Source organism: Callorhinus ursinus, unplaced genomic scaffold, assembly GCF_003265705.2.
Source record: "Callorhinus ursinus isolate GAN/ISIS: 27379988/994484 unplaced genomic scaffold, GSC_fseal_2.0 scaffold5, whole genome shotgun sequence".
Lineage (NCBI taxonomy): Eukaryota > Metazoa > Chordata > Mammalia > Carnivora > Otariidae > Callorhinus > Callorhinus ursinus.
The window spans coordinates 47,212,570-47,228,962 of NW_027397067.1; the positions used below are offsets into that span (position 1 = coordinate 47,212,570).

Sequence of the window (16,393 nt, forward strand, 5' to 3'; positions counted from 1 at the left end):
TGCCCATGAGGCCCATATTTCTAGCATGCACCTCAAAATTTGGTGTGAGAAGAGTGACCACACACGAGACCATCAGAGCCAGGCTGCCAGGCAGGAGCCCAGTCGACATGCAGAGGCTGAGCCTGCAAACCACTTTCCTGCATTTGGCACACCACTAGCTCCTGGGCAGTGAGCCACATCAGTGTCCATCCCTCCCGCTGGATGGGCGTCCCTCGAAGCCTGCTGCAGGTCACCAGGGGATTCGAAGCTAGCTTGTACTGAAGTCTTTTCCAAAGCCCCTCTAAGCTGTCCTCTATAAACACCACTTTTCCAAAGGCCCAGCAGAGTAGCAAGCTTTCTGGTAGAAGGAGCCTTTGCACCCAGAATCGGGCTGTTGATGGGAAGGAAGAATCTCAGCATTGCTGTGCTGGTGGGTCAGGAGAGTGGGGAGCCCCCCTCCCCCATCTTATGTAATACATGTAACTGGCAGCACAGCCCGGCAGTCTGGTACCCAGGCCTAGAAGCCAGAATGCAGCCAGCACGTTCCGGCCTTGCCCCTTGCTGGCAGTGGGACCTCCATGTCTCTGTTTCAGTTTCCTCTCCTGAGAGAGGGAGACCATAAGAATTCCCGTCTCATGGAAGGGTGATAAGAATTTCATTCATTTAAGTAAAGTGTTGACACTAGTTTATGGCACATAATAACTGCTCAAAAAAAAGTTAGCCATGATGGTGCACTCATGCGAACATGCGCAGTTACTGTCTGACAGGCAGGCAGGATCAAGGAGGCAATGAAGAGGTGTGGTCAAGAGGGAGGGGAGAGGCGGACGTTGAGAAGGGGTGACCGTGGTTTCTAGCCTCTCTGAGCCTCAGTTTCCTCATTTGTAAAATGGGAATTACATAAGATAACACTTGCAAATCTTTTATCCAGTAGTATAAAATAAATATTCGCAATTGCATTTTTCAGATAAGGAAATTGGAGGCACAAAGAAGTTAGAAACTTGCCCAAGGTTACCAAGCTAGTAAGTGGGAAAGCTGAGATGTGAGCCAAGGTCATCCGCCTTCATTGTAGAAAAAAGAATCTGTTTTTTTTTGTTTTTTTGTTTTTCATTATGGTCTGTTAACAGGATAACATCTGCCAACCAAGGGAATAAATTTATTCCTAAACCTAATTTTCAGTATATTTTTTTCCTCTTTTTGTGATAGATGAGCAGCCTTTAAAGTACAGATGATCTAAAAATCCATTTGAGCTGACATCTATCTAGACATAAAAGATTCTTCTGGGGGCTAATGCCCATTAGTGGTTGATTAGGCTTAAGCTACAGCATACCCAATCCACAATTACCAAACTGGAAGGACATCCCGTTCAAACTCAGAGGTGTAAAAGTGCCAGCTGACACTGTTTATTTCAGGTGGTATGCAAGACCACAAAAGCAGAAAGGAGGGGTTGAGAAGCTCCCTGAGAATCCCTGAAGGTTGGTTTGACCTGGGCTTAAAAAGTCAAGCTTGGGGGCCTGGTGATCCTGGCTTGACTCCCACCTCTGCGAACCCATGCTAGTTGTATCTCCCCAGGCAAATTCAACTTTGTTATTCAGCAATGCCCATTTGTGGTTAACACATCTATGTTAAGGGGCACTTCTACAAAATCAGCGATTCTCAAGTGAAGACTACCAACCACATGCTTAAAAAAACATTTAGGGTACTTGTTAAAATGCAGATTCCGTGCTTTCCCCCAGTTCTACTCATCTCATCCTCTGCCAGCAAGGCTGGGGAATGTGCGTTTCTGACAAGTCCTCCCGATGACTCCAGGCCGACCCGCTCAGCCTGTACCCCACATCCCAGGCAGGTGTGGGGACATGGAGCAGCCATAGAGGAACCTTCCTGAACCGTGACACTACAGATGTGTCGAGCAGCTTCGCCTTGAGCCTCAAAATCACGATCCCCTTGGAAGTGGCATCCTCAGGGGCTGTGTGAGTGCTGGGGGGGGGGGGTGACCTTGGTTCCGGACTTGCACTGGGGGAGGGAAGGGCTTTGTGGCAGAGAAGTCACTTCTCTGGCTTTTGTCCCTTCTATCGCATTAGACAAGCCGGCTTCAGGAAAGGAACGCGTTCTTCCGGGAGGGGGCCATGTGGCCACACACCCAGCAGTCGGCCGTGACTCAGCTGCGGCAGGCTGCCCGCGCCCAGGCCTGGGGCTGCGCCGCACGGGAAACAAAGAGCCGCTCGAACGCGCCCTCCCGGGGCCGCGCCGCACCTGCCGGCCTGCCGCGGCCCCTGTCCCAGACGCCGCCTCGGCCGGCGGCTGTTGCGGGGCTGCTCCGGCCTTCCGCGGAGGCCAGCCGGCTCTCCCGGCCGCACCCCGTCCCCCGCCCTCCGAGTCGCCCCCTCCCAGCCCGAGAGGAGCCGGAGCCACCGCCCAGTCCCGAGCCTCGCGGCTCTGCGCCTGCGCGCGCTGCTCCCTGCGCCCCGCTCGTCCCGCGCCGGGCTCTCGGCGCCGGCGGGGACCCCCGCGGACTCACCCGAAGCGTTTTCCAGGCGTCCGGAGAGTCGGGGTTCCTGAGGAGTCCCCCTACCGCGCGTCTTTCCGCAGCTGGTGTGTGTCCAGCCGCACGCACCGGCGGGAAGGAAACCCAGATTGTCTTTGTCCGGGCAGCGGGTCTCCCCGGCCTCCCTGATGCTGGTCCCACCCCCGCGTGGCCCTGCTCTGGGAGGGAATGGCAGGTCGCTGGTGGCTTCTACCTTCCACAGCCTTTGGCTTTCCCTTTCCTCCTGCCAGTGATTCTCAAAGGTTGCAGCCCCTTAGATTCACCTGGGGAGCTAAAAACAAACGGACAAACCCCTGTGATGCCCAGGCTGTACCCACCCCGATGAAACCCGAACCGCGAGTGTGGGACCCCAGCGTTTTGCAAAGTTCCCCAGGTGATTCCAGTGCTCAGCCAGGGCTGCGGACGGCAGACCACGGACCCAGACCCGGGCTTCTCAAACTTTAATAGGCACTGAAATCACCTGGGATCTCGTTAAAATGCAGGTTTCAATTCAGTAGGTCTGGGGCGGGGCCTGAGAGCCTGCATTTCTAACAAGCTCCCTGGCGGTGCCGAGGCCGCCGGTCTGGGGGTGCTTCTGGGCCTGCAAGACACTTCTGTAGACGCTCCTTGTCCCTTTACCTTTCTCTTGTGTTGTAATAGAGAAGATGCGGGCCGCGGAGCAGATAGGGGTTGGAATCCCATCTCTGCCACTCTCCAGCTTGGTGAAGTTGGAGCCTGGGTCTTTATGTGCGAAATGGGGGTGTGATAGTTACCTTGCAAGTTTCTGGCAAGCTTGACATGAGATGATGTCTGGAAGACCCCTGGCACTCAGTGAGCTGTCAGTGAAGATCAGCTCTATGAGGATGGCTAAGCTCTCCATTGACCCTCATGGCAGAATCAGCCAGGAAATGATAAGTAGAGGGAAGGAGCTTTCCAGGCTCCGTCTTTCCTGTTCTCTGCCCTCCCAGGAGGACTGCTGGGCTGAAGCCAAAGCTCAAACTGTCCTGGGACATGGGTGGGGAGCAGAAGGGAAGGGGGCTGGGCTAGAGGGATGGAGTACATTGAGGGTCCACATGGGAGCCCTGAGGGGGGTCGTGGGTCCCTGGAAGGCCTGAGTCCCAGGGAGAACTGCTGGAAGCACTGAGGGTAGCAGGAAGAATGACCGGAGCAGGTGGTGAGAGTCACAGAGAGCAGGGGCCACCAAGGGTCAGGATCCCAGGAGACAGAGACACCGGGAAGGGGATGGAGCCAGGAGAGAAGATGACTATACCTGGGGAGCTTCCCCTCTCTGTCTCATTGCCCCTCAGAAATGGTGTAGCAGAGTTAAGTGTGCAGGCTTTCCCCAGAGGCTGACCAAGGCTGTAGCCTGTTGCTAGTCATGTGACCTTGGGCATGGTGACTTAAGCTCTCAGCCTCCGTCTCTTCATCTGTAAAATGGAGTTATAATCGCTAACTCAAAGAATTGTCATGAGAATAAGCAAGGCACTCCTGTAGAGCCCTCTGATCAGTGGCTGACACACGGCAAGCCCTCTGAGGGGGTTGGGTATTGTGATGTTTCCCATTGGACAGATGAGCAAACTGAGGCTTGCAGAGTAAAGTCACACCCAGGTCTGTGCTCCCCTCTTTCCATCACATAGGAAAAAATCACACAGGGGTTTTTTTAAGCTCCCCAGATGATTCTAACGGACAGCAACCTTTGAGAACCACTGGTAGAAGGCAGGAGTGGGGAAGCTGAAGGCTGTGGAAGGTAGCAGCCACCAGCGACTTTCCATTTCCTCCCAAACCTCTTGAGTTCCCAGTAGATCAAACACCCTTTTTAAACCAACTTTATGACTTGGTAAAGGGCCCACCGTGTGTGCTTGTGGTGGACTCCAGCCCAAATATACTCCTGTGGTAGCCCAGCAAAGGGGTCAGGAATCAGAGGCTCTGGATGAAAGCCCGCTGCCTCCCTTGGGACTGGTGGTGGTGACCCCAGGCAGTGACATTGGCCTTGTCCTGAGATTTGTGAATGCTCTCTTAGGACCTGCCTGAGAGTGCAAGGCACATTTAGGATGTTCTCTTCACAGGACATTGAAAGACTGCACTTTCTTTTAAAGCACAGGGCTCTGATGTAGCTCCAATGGGTAGCTCAGGAGGCAGGATTTTTGAAAACAGGCTTTCTTCTCCACAGAGCCCATGGGCTTCAAGCATGCAAGGAACCCGGAGCTTAGAAGTGGGGTGCTCACGAACCTCTCTGAGCACTGCTAGCACCGTGTTCCCTGCATTATGCTGTGATCATTGCTTTCCACGGCCTTCTCCTCCCCTAGACAGTCAGCTTTGTGAAGGCAAGGGTTGTGTCCCACTCCACCTCGAGGTTCCGTCACCCAGCAAAATGCCTGCCACCTAATCAGTGCTTGCTAAGTGCTCATTACCAATGCAAGAATAACTGAGCTGTGGGAGCTGGGGCAGGCCCCTCACTTCTGTTTCCACCTGGGCCTCCATTGTTTCATGCATAAAATGGGGTTGGGGCTAAATTGGATCTCTTAGGCTCCCTCTGCCTCTAATAGTTGTTAATTTGAAATTATTTTTCATCTGGTCATAATCCACTTTATTTTTCCTCCCCAGGTACATATTCCTACATTGGACCTTGATTTTATGTTTTCTCCTTACTCAGTTGGGTGGATGAGCTTTATAAAGTGAGTGCAGATGCCCTGCTAGTTAAGGCCTGAAACTCCTTTATTTTCTCACTAAATTCTTCTTGGTGAGGCTGTCCATCTGTTCTTGTGAGAGGCACACTGGGCTGATCATTCTGGGCCAATGGAGGTAGTTTTCTCTTCCCCGATCGTCTTGGCAGCCTCTACAACATCTTTGGACACATCACTTCTGTGGCCTTGGTAGGGCAAACACCCCCGACCCCCTTTCCTTAGGCTGGGATTCTCTCTTGGCAAAGAGAACGCGCAGGCTGGCCCAGATCAGAGGCGCAATGTGGGCACTGGACCCAACTGGTCACACAGGCCCACAGAACATCATCCCCCACAGGATTAGATGAGCTCACATTTACCTGTTCGGGCTGAGTCGAAATAGAATGTAGATTCCAAAGGGAATCTTTTCCCTTCTGGGGAAGCTGCCAGGGTGAGATTTTCTATGATAGTGGCCTAACCCTTGGATCTCTGCCGCTGATAAGTCACCATGTGTGGTGCTGTCTGTAAAGATGACCATGCCCAGGCCATCCCTGTTTGCAGGTGCTGCTCTTGTCATCAAGAGGTAGAGTTAATTCCTTTCCCCCTTGAATCTGTGCAGGCACTGGGACTGGCTTTGACCAATGCGAAGAGACAGAAGGGATGCTGTTCTGGTTCTGGGCTGAGGCCTGGTGTTCTCTGAGCCTGAGCCACCATGTTGAGTCCAGGCTATCCTGCTGGGCCGAGAGCCAGCCACCAGCCTCAAGGCCGTGAGGGTATCTGGTCGACCTGGCTGACACCACATGAACAGTCCTGAGACAGCGCAGCTGAGCTCTGCCCAAAGTCCTGGCCCACAGAATTGGGAGCAATAAAATAGTTTTGTGGTTTAAGCTGTTCAGTTTTAGGGTGGTTTGTCACATAGCAATAGGTAACTGAAACATCATACTCTCTGGATCCTAATTTCTTCATGTGCAAAAGGGTGGGTCTGCTTTCCATCTTTGAGGCTAAGTCAGTGCTTCTATAACTAGTATCAGATTCTCTCTCCATAAATAAAGCTTTTGATATCTGGTCTCCAACAAGGGTTTGGAATCAGGAAAAGTGCCCCTGAGTCCTAGAGACCACCAGCACTGATGCAACTGACATTCATGAAGGAAAACAGAGGAATGTACCATCTGAGAGTGCTGGCTTTGGAGTGGGACTCCCTGGCTTTGAATTCCAGTTCTGCCACTTCCTGGCCATCCCATGTTGGACAAGTTTCTTTCTCCAAGTCTCAGCCTCCTCATCTATAAAATGGGGATAAGGACACTGCCTTTTTATAGGATTAATGTGAGGATTAGCTAAAATATTGGCCATATATTGCTTAGCATGATGCCTGGAATGTTAAAGGTATCCAATAAATGGTAGCATTCCCTTTGTTGACTCCTACAATATTTTTGGTTTTCCTATCTGTCCATAGAGGGTGTGTATATTAACCAAAACATGATAACCTAACCTTGCCCCAGTCAATAAGAAAATGAAATTACACATTACCAGGGGGCACTCATAGCACTGGTCTCTATTCTCTTGGTAGGTTCAAAGGGAATTCAAATGATTTCTTCTGTGTAAAAAACAAAACAAAACAAAACAGACTGCAGGAGAGGGGCAGAGGGAAAAAGCTGAATAATGATTTGCCTTCGTTTCTAAAAAGATATTTATGATTAGGGGAAGGATGGGTGAAAAGGAGTAAAAAAACTAATGTGTCGCTTTGTCAAAATCAAGCGCAAGAAAACGGCACATTGGTTAGCACATTTTTAGAGAAAAACAACAGTGGAACAAGAGAAATCAAAACCTAACCTTCTACCATCTGCCACAGATGATTTTGTAGCTCTCTACCAGAATCTCATTAGCATCTGCTAAGAGGCTGATTGTGCCACCAGCAAAATAGTGGTGGAGAAAGGGCCACTCACCCACGTGGCACAAGGTCTATCTGATCCTGCTCCGGCAGGGAGGTGGCCAGGCAGGAACCTGGACCTCTCTCCCCAATTCCCTCCTTTGTGCTCAGGAATTCCCTAGGCAGACAAAAGCTCCGTTTCAGCCGAGAGAGAGTTACCCTTTAAAACCTCGGCTCCAGGCAGCAGGAACAGGGAGGAGGAGTGATTGGCCTAGCGAAGACAAGAATAACACCAAAAACCCACATTTGCTTCTAGTTCTGGGCCTCCTGGGTCTACTCTCTCCTGGCTGTGTTTTCAAGTGCTACATTTTCTGGAGCTTTTAAGACCTGGGCCTGCCAGATTGGAGGTGCAGGGAAAATGTACACCTCCACCCCTCCCCCAACCTTCCAACCCCTCATTCTTCCCACCTTGCTTCCCAAAGGAAAGCAAGATAATACAAGACTTGTTCTCAAGTGGCTTTCACCTACTCAGGAGCTGTGAAAAGAATTTAGAGCTGTGAGATGAAAATCTTGCAGGAGGAAAGGGGGCCAAGTCCAAATGATTCCCCCAGAGGTTTTTTTTTTTTTTTTTTTTAAAGATTTTATTTATTTATTTGAGAGACAGAGAGAATGAGAGAGAAAGCACATGAGATGGGGGGAGGGTCAGAGGGAGAAGCAGACTCCCCGCTGAGCAGAGAGCCCAATGCGGGACTCGATCCAGGGACTCCAGGATCATGACCTGAGCCGAAGGCAGTCGCCTAACCAACTGAGCCACCCAGGCGCCCTCCCCCAGAGGTTTTAAGGATTTAAGGAATTCAGATTTTTTTTTCTTGTACACACACACACACACACACACACACACACACACACACACACAAACATACATACATATATGTATGAATGAAATGAAAAATACCACCCAGTGATCTTCTCTTTCCGGGAAGACTGGACTCCATAAGATTCTGGAAATCTGCTAAATCATTCAGGGACCCATAATTCAACTGGAACTTTTACTGGGGCCAGAACTGGAGAAACCCAAGTCCAAAGGGCTGCTTTGATTCCGCCCAGTAGGATTTCAATCCGGAGTCACCTGATTCCTTTGCCTCAGCCTCCTTGTCTAGAGATGTCTTAGGTCCTTAAGCTGTTTGGTGTCCTCTTGTCTCCAAACACTCTGCCCACAGGAGCTGAGGGCTCCCTTCTTATGGGGATCCCCCGAGGACTTCAGAATTCAGGGTAGGCCTACAGGGCAGGTGGTAAACTAAAAATAGACCACATACGCTCTAAGTCACAAGTCAGTTTGTTTAATGCCATAAGACCTTGGGCTGGAACTTTCAAACTTCTAGGTCCATCATTCGTGAAACTAAACAACAACACTGAATTACTTTCAGGAGAGTCTCAAGCAAGGCTGTGAAACTTAGCACTAGTGGCACATAACATGAATTAGTTAGTCCTTTATAGATTGTGAGGAATCCCAACTAGCTTAAGCAAACAGAGGGAATATATTGACTCCCATCACTGAGCCAGGGGCTCCGTAAAGAGGCAAAAGCTCTCTGTCTCTCTCCGGGTTTTGCTCTCTCCTAATGGCTGATGGGCAAAGGGAGGTATGTAGGCAGACAGTTCCATGCTTACATCATCAGTGCTCAGCATCCCCTGAGAAAAGAAGAGTTATCCTCCCAATATCTGTAAAGCCACAGGACACTTTTCTGGTCCGTATACAGCTGGCAACCACTGAGGACAGGGCTGTGGGACCTACAAATGACATTGGGTGGGTGTTGGGATGGGAACACTAAGGAAGGGAGGGTGGCCATTACCAAGAGTAGGGGGCAAGGGACACTGTGCCCACACACAAAAACACAGGTGTTTGTCCCACGTGCATAGAATACATTCAACAGTCATTTGATTTTTCTCTTCTCTTGCCTTCAGTTTCAGCTTTTAGAGCCTAGGTGCTAATTGTAGGAATCCTGAGTCATGGTTCTGATGCATGTTTTCCCCCACTACCAAGCAATTCTCTGATTCTCAGCGGACCCTGAGTGGGTGCCTACAGCTCAGCTCAGTTCTGGCTCTGCCCGGAGATAGCATCAGATCCCACAGGTGAAGGGCTCACTCCCACAAAACTGCCCCCGCTTCAGATGTCACCTGCTAGTCCAGCTTGTCACCTGTGCTGCTCACTGGCTATAAATTGGGGGTTCCCACAAAGCCCTCTTCAGGTTTGATTAATTTGCTCCATTGGCTCACAGGACTCAGAGAAACATTTATGTACATTTACCAGTTTATTATAAAGGATATAAATGAACAGCCCGCTGAGAGGTCTACAGGGTGAGGTCTGGAAGGGTCCGGAGCATGGGAGCTTCTGTCCCCATGGAACTGGGGTGCACCACCCTCCTGGCACATGGACGTGTTTACCAACCAAAAGCTCATCAAGTCCTGTTATTCAAGAGCTTGTATAGAGTTTAATCTGCTGTCGCCCACACCCCACCCCCTCCTTCCCAGAGGTGGTGGGTGGTGCTGAAAGTTCCAACGTTCTAATCCCTGGGCCTTGCTGGTGACCATCCCCCTCCTGAGGAAATGTTGCAGCCCCAAGCTAAGTCACCTCATTAGCATAAACTCAGGTACACTCCAGAGGGGCCCACTATGAATGACAAAAGATATTCCTGTCACTCAGGAAATTCCAAGAGTTTTAAGATCCTTGTGCCAGGAACTGAGGACAAAGACCAAATAGATTTATTGCACCAAACATGGTTAGCAAGAGCAAATGTCCCCAAGAGCAGAATAGAAGGCCTTAAGCAGGGCTCTGGCATATACTTCTGTACATTTTGGGGGCTCAGGAGTCACTGTGACCTCTGCCTGCAGCCCTGCCCTCGCCTAGTTACTGACCTGATCCCCAAGTGACACAGCTCCCTTGCACAAGGGAGAGGACCCAAGTTCATCTGCGTCCTGGGACCTATTGTCAGAACAAATATAAACGAGTTCTGCCTGAGGCCGACCTACCCTCCTCAGTCCCCGGCCTGACACCTTCCTGGCCGTGGCCTCCAGAGCCAGCTCGCCTGGCCATGCAGATTCGGAACTTTCTGCCCGCTCTCGCCCCTGAGGCCTGCCTGAGCTTAGCCTGTGGCTCGTGGAATGGTGCAAACTAACAGCACTACGTGCCAACCGTTGTTCTAAGCACTTTCGTTATATTCATTTATCTGGTACTCACACTGCCCTGTGTGGTGTGTATAGTTATGGTTGTCCCTCCCATATAGATGAGGTAACAGGCACCGAGAGGCTAAATAATTCCCTTTAGGTCACATGGCATCCAAGTAGCAGAACTGAGAAACCTCAGGCGTGGGTAAGTATGCAGAGGCTGAAATAAGACCGGCTTTGTCATACCTTGTGACCTTGGGCAATTTGCTTAGCTTCTCTGAGCCTCAGTTTCCTCATGGTAAAATGGAACTTGAAATTCTCAGTATATTCCAAGACTTTTCCTCAGTCCCCTTCTTGGCCTGTACGCTCCCCCTAGGTGCTCCCATTCAGACTTGGACCATTAAACGTCATCTACGTGCTGATGATTCTCAAAGTTAGATCTTCAGGCTAGCGATTTCCCCTGAACTCCTGCCCCTTGAACATTTCCACTTGAATTTTTGCATCTCACAGTTAGCAAAATGGACTCTTGCTTTTCCTCACCAAATTCCTTTTTCCCCCAGTCCTCCTGGTCTCAGTGCCTGGTACCACCATCTACCCAGCTGCTCAGGCTAAGAACCTAGAATCTAAATTGTATTCGTCTTTTTGCTCACCCTGTAACCAATCTTACATTACGTCCTATTGGCTCAACCTCCAAAATATATCCTGAATTCTGGTCATTTTCATGGTTTCCACGGTCACAGATGGAGTTTCAGCCCAGAGCCTCTGCCTGGATCCCACGACCTTCTAATGAATCTCCCTTAGTCTATCCCTGTGAATTCGATCATTTTCCTGTCTCTGCTTACAACCCGTCCGTGACTTCCCACTACCGCAGGATGAAAATCTAGACTCATTTCCATGATCTACCCAGTCCTACTTAACCTGGCCCCTGCTTCCTCCTCCAGACCCTTCTGCCTGCTCTTTCCTTTTGGTTCTGTGGCAGCAGGTTGCTCATCCATTTTGGTCACTTGCTACATTTCCAGGGCCTAGAACAATGCCTGCAGCATAACAGAAGCTTAATATATATTTACTTGTTGGATGAGTGAATGGACTGCATGGGGGCCTGATAGGCCTTCTCTCTCTCCTTCAAAACCCACCACACTTTTTCCTGTCCCAGGGCAGTTGTATTTGCTGTTTCTTCTGCTTCTAGCACTCTTCCCCAAGCTCTGCATGGCCACCCCTCCCCATCTTTCAGACGTTGACTGAGATCCAGCTCCTGAAAGAGACTTTCCCGGATACTGCCCCAGAAGCAGCTCTTACTCCCTAGGGCTCCATCACGTTACCCTATTTTTCAAGCAGCTGAAGTTACCTTCTTTATTTCGGTCATATTGCCTGACTCTACCCGCCCTCCCCACCCTGCACGACCCCCAGAATGAGTCTCAATGACAGGGACCTTGTCTGTGTACTCATTGTTATATCCTGGCACCTAGAACAGTGCTTGGCACATAGTAGGTGCTCAATAAGCACTGGTGAACTCACCGATGAACACTTAACATTATGAGGAATAAACATATCAAAACCACCTCTTTGGAAAGCCGGAAGTTTCTAATAAAGCGAAGCAGCCTCTTAGAAGGACCAGCAATCCTACCCCTAGGTATATATACAAGAGAAACAAGTACCTACATCCAGAAATTGCCTTGGACAAAAATGTTCATAGCAGCCTTATTCATCAGTCAAAACCCGGAAATAACCCAAATGTCCATCAATAAGGGAACTGACAAATTGTGGTCTATTTATATAATGGAATAAGAAGGGCTTGACATGGCTGAATCTCACAGACTACGTGTTGATCAAAAGAAGCCACACACAAAAAGGACATACTGTGTGATTCTATTTATACGAAATTCAAGAATAGAGAGAACTAATCCTGACTGTGCCCGGTGACCCCTTTCCAGGGTGACTCGTGGGCTGAGCGGTGCACACAGCCTTTGTACTAGGCGGAAGTGAGACAAGCCAGTTCGGAGGGGAAGGGTTTGCATTAACACACAGTGGAGGGGTCAAGGCGGAGACTGTGGGCGGAAAGAATGTAGATGGCCTGGGTAATTTTGGAAAGCTATGTGCAAGGCTGCCCTGGCCCACAAGGGTCTGTGGTGCAGCTGGAAAAACACAGAACTTTCAAAGAACACCAAAGAGGATGCTGTGGCTTCATGAGGGAATCAGATCTCAAAATGTAAAGCACACGATGAATGTGATCCTGCCGGAGGCCATCGCTGTGGCAGGCAGGTGGGAGGGACCTGCGAGGCTGGCGGGAGGGGAGCAGCAATCTTTTTCCTGTTCCCTGGGCCCTTGCCTCCAGGGCTGCACAGGTGAAGGTGTTCCTCCATCTAGTGGTGGAGCAAAGCCCCGTTGGGGGGTCCCTTTCACTTCATCTGAAACTATGCAAAGCATGAACAAAACAGGAAGAGAATGGTTTTGTAATACACAACTACTTAATACGTAGTTAGGGATCTACTTAATAACCAAGAAATCAAGCTTTCCTTTATAAGAACAACCCCCAGAGGCAGTGCACACAATGGCAGAGACCCTCCCTCCTCACCCCCCAACCCCCCCCCGCCCCGCCCACATCCACCTTGCAGCCACTTCCCCATCGTCCATCCATCTGTCCCATTGCAGCAATGCCTTCAGCGGGTTGGGAAACACAGCCATCAAAATGAACGGCTCAGTGTGTCACCAGAAACTTCTGAAACCTGAAGGAGAGCCGAATTCAGAAAATGTGACAGGCAGGGCCACGGAGATAAACCACAAGCCTCCGGAACTCTTGGGGATGCAGATAGGCGCTACCCAGGGCTGTTTGATTATGTTGGTAATTATATTAATTATGCACAGGTATTTACTGCGGTTTCTCTCCTCAAATACACTTTGCCCAAACTGATTAAAAAATTCTCCACTTTCTGGAAGGCTGGGAATGTGTTTTCTTGTTCTCAATGATGTCCAGTTTAGAAAAGGGAATTTGGTGAGAGCTACTCAGAACAAGTGCATTAAGCACAAGTGAGGATCCCATGTGTCCTTGCAATCATCTGTCAGCTCAAAAACACGTGCCTTCCCACGAGAGCTCCTCAACCCGAAGACAAGCAAGTAGAGGAGATGAGAGGTCAAAAGTTGGAGGCAATGGAAAGTTGGATTTCAGTTTGAATCAAAATTCTGCGTAGTCAGTACGCACGGGTCACAGCATTGTGAGGAGATTATCCTGGAGTGAGTTCAAGAGCGTAACCTATGAGCTCAGCATCTGTGGGTGTGACAAGGAGTTGATGAATAAGCGGTTGGGGGAACGAAGAACCTGCCATCCCGAACAGGCAGCCAAGACACAAGCCAGGCACCATCCCAACCAAGCAATAACCTGTCACTTGCAGTGGCTCAGAGACCTGAAGGAAAGACCCCACCAAGCCCAGATCTTATCCATTAGGGAAAATGGCTGAAGCAAAACACGCTGACAATTAATTGTATCAACCAAGATGAAGTGTGACTAGTTCTATGTAATAAGATGAGATGTATGGATTTTCCCTGCTCAGTCCTCTTAGACCTCTGAGGGAATTGCTCTGTCTCATCCCAAGTGTTTCTGGTGTGTTGTCCATCAAGATTCCTGGTCACTGGGGTGGCCCTCACCAACGGTGATCAGAATAAGAAGGGCAAGCAGGAGACAGACCCAAGCAGGACAAATCCATTGACATGCAGATGCTGAAAGAAAGAAGCTTGGTTAATGACTTATTTTTCCTATTGAGATTATTATGGGAGGGTAGACATCTGAGGCGGTGGTGGGAAGAGCTCTCTATAGAATGGGCCCAGGCAGAGAGAAGCAAAGATGAGAGTCCAATGAAGAGAGGTCTACACAGCGGTTCTCAGCCTGGGCTGCACACTGGAATCACCTGAGGAGCTTGACACCTGCTGAGGTCTGGGGCCAGCCCCAGGAATCTGTATTGAATTGGTCTGGGTGTAGCCTGGGCCTCGAGACTTTTAAAAACTCTCTGGGTGATAACTTAGGGGCAGCCAAAGGCTATCTAGAAGCACCACGTCCCATCCTTGAGGCCTTGATTCAACAGCTCTTCCTGAGTCTGTAACCCATTTCATGCCCTCTGCTGTCGATAACTTTTCTTTTTAGCTTAATTTAGTTGGAACTGAATTTTTGTCATTAGTGGCCAAAAGAGATCTAAGCAGAAAACTAAAAAGACTAATCATAGCTAACACCTATTCAGCATCAGTGACATGCTAGGCAGTATGAAATGCTTTTCTTCTGTTAACTCATTTAATTTAATCCCTAGGTTCCCAGAGTTAGAAAAACCATGATTGTCCCTATTTTACAGAGAAGGAGAAGAAACTTCAAATGATGAAGTGACTTGCCTAAATTTTCCCAGCCTATAAAAGCAGAGCTGGAATGTGAACCCAGAAACTTCTGTAACCACCACACTTCAAGGTAAGGCCAAGAAAGGAGGCACTTTCTCTGCACAAAGCCCAGAAACGGGGTCCCCAAACAACCAGAATATGAATACTTTTTAAAAAATATTTATTTATTTATTTATTTGAGAGACAGACAGAGAGAGAAAGAGAGCTGGAGCAGGGGGGAGCAGCAGAGGGAGAAGCAGACTCTCCGCTGAGCCGGAGCCCTGCTGGGCTCATGGGGCTCATGGGGCTTGATCCCAGGACCTGGAAATCATGACCTGAGCTGAAGGCAGAGGCTTAACCATCTGAGCCACCCAGGCACCCCAAGAATATGCATACTTTTATCAGGAAGGAGCTTTTGGTTGTCCTAACCGAAAACCCCAGCTGCACTGGCTTGCACAATTACTTACCATATCAAAGGAATGGAGCCAGAGCAGTTCCGGGCTTGGCATTCTGGGGCTCATGTTAGGTCATTGTCACTGGGGACCCCACTTCACTCCACCTTTCCGCTCTACTCTGTGCACCGGCCTCTTCCTCAGGCCGGCTCTCCTCAAACTAGCCTGTGGTTGCCGTCCCTCAGACAGCATGTCTTTGTAGGGAGATCCCAGGCAGAGGGATCTACTGTTGATGCCCTGGTGTCTCTTTTTATCAGGTGGAAACACCTTGTGCCAAAGGCCTCCTGTAGGATTCCTCTCGAGCTTCATCCCAGGAAAGAGGGATGGGAGCATCAGGGTTTGCTTGGATCTGCGGTTCTCAGCTGGGGTGGTGAAGCCTTGCAAAGGAGCAGAGCACATTTTCAGTGGGCACAGTGATTCTGACCATTCGCGCCTGGAGACGTAAAGGCCAGAGCTGGTGAACGCCCCACGGCGCATGGGATAGTCCATTCTTATGAGCTGCATGATTTTCGAGCATCTCATTGAACATTCCCATAGGTGAAGACACTGTTCAAAATGATCTGAGCTAAAACTACTTCTCTTTTATCTGTAAACCCAAAGCATTTAAAAAAATACATTGTATTTTCCAGGAAAACCACTACTGAGTACCTCAAGGGAATACCCTGCTTTGTTTTGTTCAGGACTTTTGGAAAAGTCATTTACCATCGTAGAAAATCACATGAGCAATGCCCCCACCAGTCACAGAAGCTGAGTGTCCCCTACAGCAAAGCTGTCCGGGCCTGCCCTGCTGGCTTCCTGATTCACAAGGCTTCTGGGTATGGACCCTCACACCTGGAACGTTCTTATTTATTTCTTCCAAGCACTTGCATGTTGAAATAAACCCTATTTTATTTTGTTATTTTCCTTTTAAATTCTACTTTGCATCTTAGTCCATTCCGGCGGTTGCTTATCAACAAGAGAAATTGATTTCTTCCAGTTCTGGAGGCTAGAAATCCAGGATCGGGGGGCAGCATGATCAGGTTCTGAGGAGGGCAGAGGGTCATTTTGCCTTTGTATCCTTACATGGCAGCGAGAGAGAGTGAACTCTCTGGGGTGTCTTTTATAAGGGCACTAACCCCATCCCCCAGGGCTCCACCTTCATGACCCAATCACCTCCCAAAGGCCCCACCTGGTAACACCATCACGTTGGGGGTTAAGATTTCAACATCTGAATTTTGGGGGACACATTTAGTTCATAGCACTTTATAATAGGGTTATTGAATTTTTTGAAATTATATGTATAGATTCTATTATCTATAAATATCATTTCCACGTAGGAAAGGGGAAGTTATAAAAATATTTGCCATAAAAAGAGGCCATTGGATCCAACAGAATAGGAGTCGCTCTTGAGAGATTCACC

General features: G+C 49.4%; 1 long non-coding RNA gene across 3 annotated transcripts; it reads left to right on the forward strand.

Annotated features, from left to right (window-relative positions):
• Positions 1-1,657: 1,657 nt before the first annotated feature.
• Positions 1,658-15,892, forward strand: LOC112823287 (uncharacterized). 3 transcript variants are annotated; one of them, XR_003207982.2, is made up of 4 exons: positions 1,658-1,946; positions 14,524-14,633; positions 15,252-15,531; positions 15,624-15,892. It is a non-coding gene; the product is annotated as an uncharacterized lncRNA (long non-coding RNA). The 3 variants fall into 3 exon arrangements; XR_012378279.1 differs by having other exon boundaries at positions 1,662-1,946; positions 15,252-15,892; XR_003207983.2 differs by lacking the exon at positions 1,658-1,946 and adding an exon at positions 12,824-13,918 and having other exon boundaries at positions 15,252-15,892.
• Positions 15,893-16,393: the final 501 nt, after the last annotated feature.